The sequence below is a fragment of the Corapipo altera genome, unplaced genomic scaffold (assembly GCF_003945725.1).
Source record: "Corapipo altera isolate COAL_440 unplaced genomic scaffold, ASM394572v1 0, whole genome shotgun sequence".
In the NCBI taxonomy this organism is placed as follows: Eukaryota; Metazoa; Chordata; class Aves; order Passeriformes; family Pipridae; genus Corapipo; species Corapipo altera.
In genome coordinates, this window is record NW_020884872.1 from 73872506 (window position 1) to 73879058 (window position 6553).

The 6553-nt window shown below is 43.2% G+C and overlaps 1 long non-coding RNA gene across 1 annotated transcript; it reads right to left on the reverse strand.

The window, feature by feature from the left end:
- Positions 1-1501, reverse strand: LOC113951596. The gene is made up of 3 exons (XR_003529208.1): positions 1453-1501; positions 545-792; positions 1-137 (listed from the first exon to the last, which is right to left on the reverse strand). It is a non-coding gene; the product is annotated as an uncharacterized LOC113951596 (long non-coding RNA).
- Between the last annotated feature and the right edge of the window lie 5052 nt (positions 1502-6553).

The following is a 6553-nucleotide window of genomic DNA, read 5'->3' on the forward strand; positions in this document are numbered from 1 at the left end:
AGTAAAGTGCTGCCTGACCAACTCAATGCACTTACTGCCACAAAACTTGTTGTGACAACTGTCCAAACAGTGGCTGCTGATTGTAGCCTCAGGTAGTTACTGCCATGTCCACCCTATTGGCAGTCCTGTCCCCATGCCTGTGAAGAGCAAAAGGAAGTGTAATTTCCAGCTGCCACCTTCCCTGTAATCTGCCGATGAGTTTCCTGAATGTCACCAAAAGGACTTTGCTCCAAAACCTCACTCCTGGCCGTGCTGATGCAGTTTCAGTAAATAAGCAACATGGACAGCCTTGCCCACAATCCTGGGGGTTTGTTCCATTTCATAGGCCAGATCCATTTGTGTTGGCCTCCAGCATGGCTTACTGCCCTGTTTCTGTAGCAAAGGAGTTTTACTTGTACTGCCAAAATAGGCCAGTCTGCCCAGCTCATAGGAAGCCCAGCCACAGCTTATTGAGTAGTTAGAAATGGATGTTAACAGCTTATCCTCATTCACCCATTTCCCAGGCTAAAAAGCTTGGACTATTCACCTATAATAGATAATTTACCTGTAAAAGCTAAGTGAGGTCCATCTGCCCCACCGCTGTGCTTGTCCAGGCTCTCTGTTCCATGATACCTGCTGCAGCTTTTCTGCTTTCCCGTTACACAGGTTACCGCCAGCTGATGGCATTTCTTCAATGTGAGGAAAGCTTGAGAACTTGCCATGAGACAAATCTATCAGCAGCATGGAGCTCTTTTGCCAAGTCTTGTATAGTTGTAGGACCTTCCTCTGGTGGTCATATCAAAGGTTCTGAAACTTATATTAAAAGGCAGAGGTGATCACTACTGGGTGTTAGAGCCTACAAGAACAGCTTGAATATGACCATTGTCATGATTTATGGATAATATGGCATAGAACAACAGAGATAATTTGGAAGCTGCCTAATTAAGGCAGTGTTGAGAGACTTCTAGAACAATATATGATCACCTTGTTTATAGTAGGAAAGCACAAAGACCAGAAATGAATAAAACTCAGCTACCATGGGAAGACTGGTTTGTTTTAAGTCCATAGCTGTTCTTTATTTTCAGTAATGCTCAGTGAGCTTATTTTCAATGGTGGCACTGGAACAGCATTATTCTGTTTGCTTCTCATAACTCCTCCTTTCTGGGTACATTTCCTTGAGAAGTTTCTCTGAGGGAGAAACTTTTATTTTCCAGCCCTTTTTAAATATGTGATCCTTTGCATGACTTCCAAGCTCATGTAGACATATGGTTATATGCTGCACTATGTTATAGTTCTTTTTCCTTTTTTTTTCAACCTTCTTTTGAATTGTCCATTCACCATTTACCATCCATCTCTGTTTCTACTCTGTTTCTTCTGACCCTTTATTACTGGTGTTTCTCAGCTGCTCAGAGGATCATCTTTAATTTCAGAGCTGCACATGGGGATTAATTGCTACCCAGATGTTGTACCAACCTCCCTCTCCAGCCTCTACAAGCAAACTCTTTATGGTGACTACTGATTTTTTTCACTCAGTAGATGGGATCCAAATTCCAATCTCTGGCTGTCTGGACCCTGCTTAATCATAGCTGATGTCACAAGGGCCTGTGTTGGTCATTCCCAGCAGCACATAGCAGTTCCCCAGACACAGCCCAGCTGCCCATCTGACTCACATTCCTCCAGGAGAGTGCTATGTGCTGGAGGTGCTGGAGTGCCAAACACAGCCTTTTCCTAATTCACTCTGTTGACGGTGATGTTTGACTTGTCCAATTTAATCTCATGATAGGTTCGAAGATGGAGCTGCTCCCTATTTTATGACTGACTCAGTATTTATTTGTACACTTGGTGCCTGCTGAGATCATTGGTGATCAGCTACTCTGTGAGCTTTCAAACAAAGTTATTGACAGAGGGCCTTTTTATACAATGGGGGTTTTATGTTTGGACCTAGTAGGCACAGGGCAGTAGAAGGAGGACCCTTGTGGTCAGCACAGTCCCTGTAATAGAGAACATTATATTCCCTTTTTAGCCTCCCAGAGCAGCTCTTCCAACTCTTGGCTCCTGCCTGTTGCCTTTTCAACTCCTTACATCCTCCCTGAGAAGCAGAGACCCCACAGATGGGATGTATGGTGGACATACCAGCGCTTACTGGCATAGCTTTTCCGAGCCCTCATTTCCTCCAGCTCTCACTTCATATTCTTTATATTCTCCAGCTGTGGGGTATATTTTTGGTGGTTTCCAGGCCTGTTTGGCAAATACTCTCCTTCCACTCTTGGTTTTCTCGGGGAGTCTTTACTCTTTTTTTACTTGAAATATTATTTTCACTTTTTTTTTTGTGGTATATCCTACAATCTCCCTAGGAGAAAACTTTAGCAAATCTGTGACACGTCTTCCTCTTTTTTATCTGTTTTGTTGGAAAATTATTAAATTTTTAATACATGCCTGTACTTTTGTCATTACTTTTCTCAGTTTGGATATGGAACCACCAAGAGTTCACATAAACTCCATCCTTGGCTAAAATCCTCAGCTTGTATACCTGGGAAAACCACAGTAGCTGGGTGGAGAAAGTATAGTCTTCACAATTAAAATGCCAGCTGACTAATGAAGGCGAATTTATTAGGGAGAATTTTATGACAGTACATTTTCACCCTTGGCAATAATCTAATAGGCAGCATAACAGATAGCAAGTGAAATAACACCCGAGCATAGCCTGGACAGAGGGAGGCTGCAATGGGTCATCCTTGGATTCGTGTGAGCATCTCCCTTCACTGCCCAGGAAGATGGGCAATGTTCCTGGCCCACTCTGTTTCTTTCTGCCATTTGTTCATAGACAGTGAGTTTTCTCCTAGAAGCCTTTTTTTTTCCATTTATGTCTTTATACAGTTCCTGCCCTAGTACGCTAACTTATTAATTTTTGTTAATCCTTACCTGTTTGGAGGTCCCTTACAGTCTCCCTCATTTTCCAGTTGCCCACTCACTGCTCAACTGCATTTATGAAATAGATTAAAAACTACTTGTCAAGCATTTCCAAGGTTGTACAAAGTTCATCATAGATGAAAATACAAGTACCAAGAGAGTTTGATCCATAGCTTAGATTTTTTTTTTAAAAGTCTTCCTACATGTAAGTTAGGCAACTGAACAAGCTATTTAGAGCAGTTGCAGAGGTCTTCTAGGAAAGATTAGATACACATCTCTTGAAGGTGGCACAGATACAGTTAGTACAAATCAGAGATCCTTCATCCCTACAAACATGCAAATTAAAAACAATTACAATATACAACATTGCCTAATGCTTAATATAAGCATACACCCAATGCTCATGCAGCCACAAATTAGTTTACCTAAAGAGACCAAGCGGACGATAAAGGAAAAGGCAGGGTGACACTTGATCACAGTAAGTAAAGGCTAGCTCTGAGAAGGTGGTTTCCAAAGGGATGTTTTGGGAGCATTTTAGGTCATTGTGAAAAAATAGAGGTGGTGGGCATCACGGAAACATGGTAAAGCTACGCAAATAATACGTAACCAAATAATTTCTGGAAGGGTATGAATAAGCCAGGGCTGCTGAGACATCACCACTGCACAAAGTAATGAAGAAATCACCAAGAGTGGACAATCATAACTTTTAGAAAGGAGAAGTCATGAAAGAAATGGGAAATAAAGTCCAGGCACGGGGTGTTGAAATAGCCAGGGAGCTTGTCAGAAGGAATCACTGTCAACACTGAGGCTGTGACAGATGAGGGAAAAGAAGAGGGAAACAGCTCCAGAGCAGGACATGGATGTGAAACTAGCGGGGAAAGGCCACTGTAACACCAAAAAAGAACTCCAAAACCAGAAGAGCGCAAAGAGGTACCGACTAGCAGGTTTTACTGCCCTTTCCTGATTTTGTGGAGGGTCACCTCAATGCTTCCTTAGGGATGCAATGGGAGTCAGTATTGGAAGCAGCCTTGGTGAAAGTTGCTGTCAGTGGATTCACATCATTTTAAAGGCAGCAGTGAGCAATGAAGAGCCAGTCAACCCCAACAGCTGGTCTGGGAGCTGGAGATGCCATGGGCTGGTCGTGCTCATCCCTTCCAGGAGGCATCTGCTTCAGGAGGCAGCACTTTTCCAGGAAAACAATAAGTCATGCAGACACTCAAATGACAACGCTGTCATAAAACAAAATGCAGTTTTCCACAAGATTGCAGTTTTCCAAGAATTAGCAAACCTTTAGGCCTTTGTCAGAGGTGGAGTGCTAATGGCAGCCAAGGAGCTGTGGAGCTCCTGTGCTTCTCCTTTCCATGAGTAATGATTTGGCATTCGGAGTCTGGGAGAGATGGAAGATCTGAATGCTGTTCCTTGGTCACTGCATGTAAGACAGTATAAACAGCTGACAGGTTTAAAGTACTGACAACACTCTCCATTGTCCTGCAAACATTAGTTTTTCCATCTAAGATTTACAGCCTCTCATCTCCAGTGTCTTCATCTAATACAAAGGGCAAAATCTTGCCATACCCAGCAGGAATTAATAAAGAACAGATGGATGCCATTTTCATAGGAGCTGGACTCCACATTACTAATTCCTCCATGGTGATGACAAAAGGAGATGTGGCTCAGCCACCCATGTTGAACAGACATTGGTACATGGAACCATTCTTTGAACCTCTCTTTGATGTTGAAATGCAAATGTGTCCAATCCGGAGTGCAAGGGGTCCATAGGTGTCATTCCACAGAGTGAGAATGGCTGCAGCAGGCAGAAGGCTGGGTAAATTAGAGACATAAATTTGAACAAAATGGGCAGATTAAAAGGATTGGTTGTAAGACAAAGTGAGTATGCTGTGAGATAAAGGTACATAATGGTCTGCAGCTGAAAAGATTATAGAGGTGATATGTAAAGAATGTCCTGAATTAATCACTTCCTTTGTGTAAGTATTTATGTTTTGCAAATCATTATCACTTAGCAACCTATGCTGTCCTCTTTATTTTTTACAGACTTAAACTGTTTCCTGGGGGTATTATCTCTGTCTGGCTCAGCAAAATTAAAACAGTATCTCACTTAACACTGTCTGTAAGTAGATGGAAATAGTTGGCTCCAGATGTGTTATGAATTGCATGTAGAGAATTGACATGGTTTAGATCATAGAAAGTGGAGTATATTTGGTGTTCAACACTTTCTTATAGAGCAGTAAGCTGTGTTTAGCTTTATGGATCTTATCAAGTGCTTGTTCAAGCCAAGTCACAACTCTTGCCAAGAATACTTAATGCCACGTTTGGCATGACATTATGGAATGTAAACCAGGAAGAGACCTGTCGGGATTGCTGGGTTCCCCCTCTGCACTGAGACCCCTCCACCCTTGCCAGGGAGCCCTACCAGACCCCTACCACGCCACTGGGAAACATCACAGGGAGGATTGTCCAAGGACTCCTGAAAAATCTTTCTGGAAAGGGATTCTCCAACCTCTCCCTATACTCCATGCTTTGTACATTTTGGATATGTTCCCTAGTAGGCTGTCAAAGCATGCTTTGTTGCAGAAGGAAAACTGATTTCTTTATATCTTTCTCTACACAAATAATGTAAAATGATCAAGAAGCTTTTATGTGTTAGAGGATTGTTTCCATCTCTGTTCCTAATATTCTTTTCTTGGACTAAATAAGCCAAGTTCCGAAGTTTTTCCTTTTGAATCCCTTGATGTATATTTCTCCTAATTCTTGTGCTCCTTGAATGCTTCTCACTTTATCCAGATCTGCAAGAGCCATACCCAGACCAGGACCGAGCACTCCAGTTAATTCACTCAAAGATCATAGCGTATATCAAACCACACCAAATTGATGCTAACTTCTGTGTCAAAAGGAGTGAAGGTAATGCTTACCTTCTCCCAGTTCTCAGACTGATTTGCTGCCATGCCAGGGCAACCCACATCAGGGTCAGTGGTGATCCCTTTCAAACTCTGGCAAGCTCAGACCTCCCACACAGCCTGCAGCTATTGCCCTTCCTCTTGCACGCTATTATTTTCAGCCCTGTCTAGATGAGCAAATCAGCAGAGGACATGGAGTGGATGACGCGTGCTTTGTCCTTCTCTTCCTCCCTGAAATCTGCTGGCCAGCACCTGTGGCTGCCAGGGAGGGAGGACAGGGTTGGGCTGTGAGTCATCCTCCACTCCTGCTCCCTCCCTGAGCCAGGAGCTGCACGTTCCCTGCTGACTGCAAGCTATGGCCAAGGCCCCACTCTTGCAGGGAAAAAAATCTTCTCTCACTGTGCATATCCACTGCTGTGGCACAAACATGGCCCCATGTTTAGAGCAGCACTCCCTTCCCATTTCTCTGGCAGATGAGCCCTGCACTCCTCTGTGTCACTGCTGGCAGCAGACACCTGCTGCTTCCCTGCTGCATGGCCCAATCAACAGTCTAGCCATAAAGAATTTCAGCATTAAAAATGGGTCAAAAAGTCTGAAGAAAAAAAATGATCTCATGACATTTTAATACTTGATGGAGAGTAGGACAGTACAGGTCCGCAACATGGGCATTTACAAACTGGCAGAAATGCAGGTTCCTGAGCTGATTAATAGCAAGGAAAGTTTAAACACTTTAAAAATAGCTACAGTAA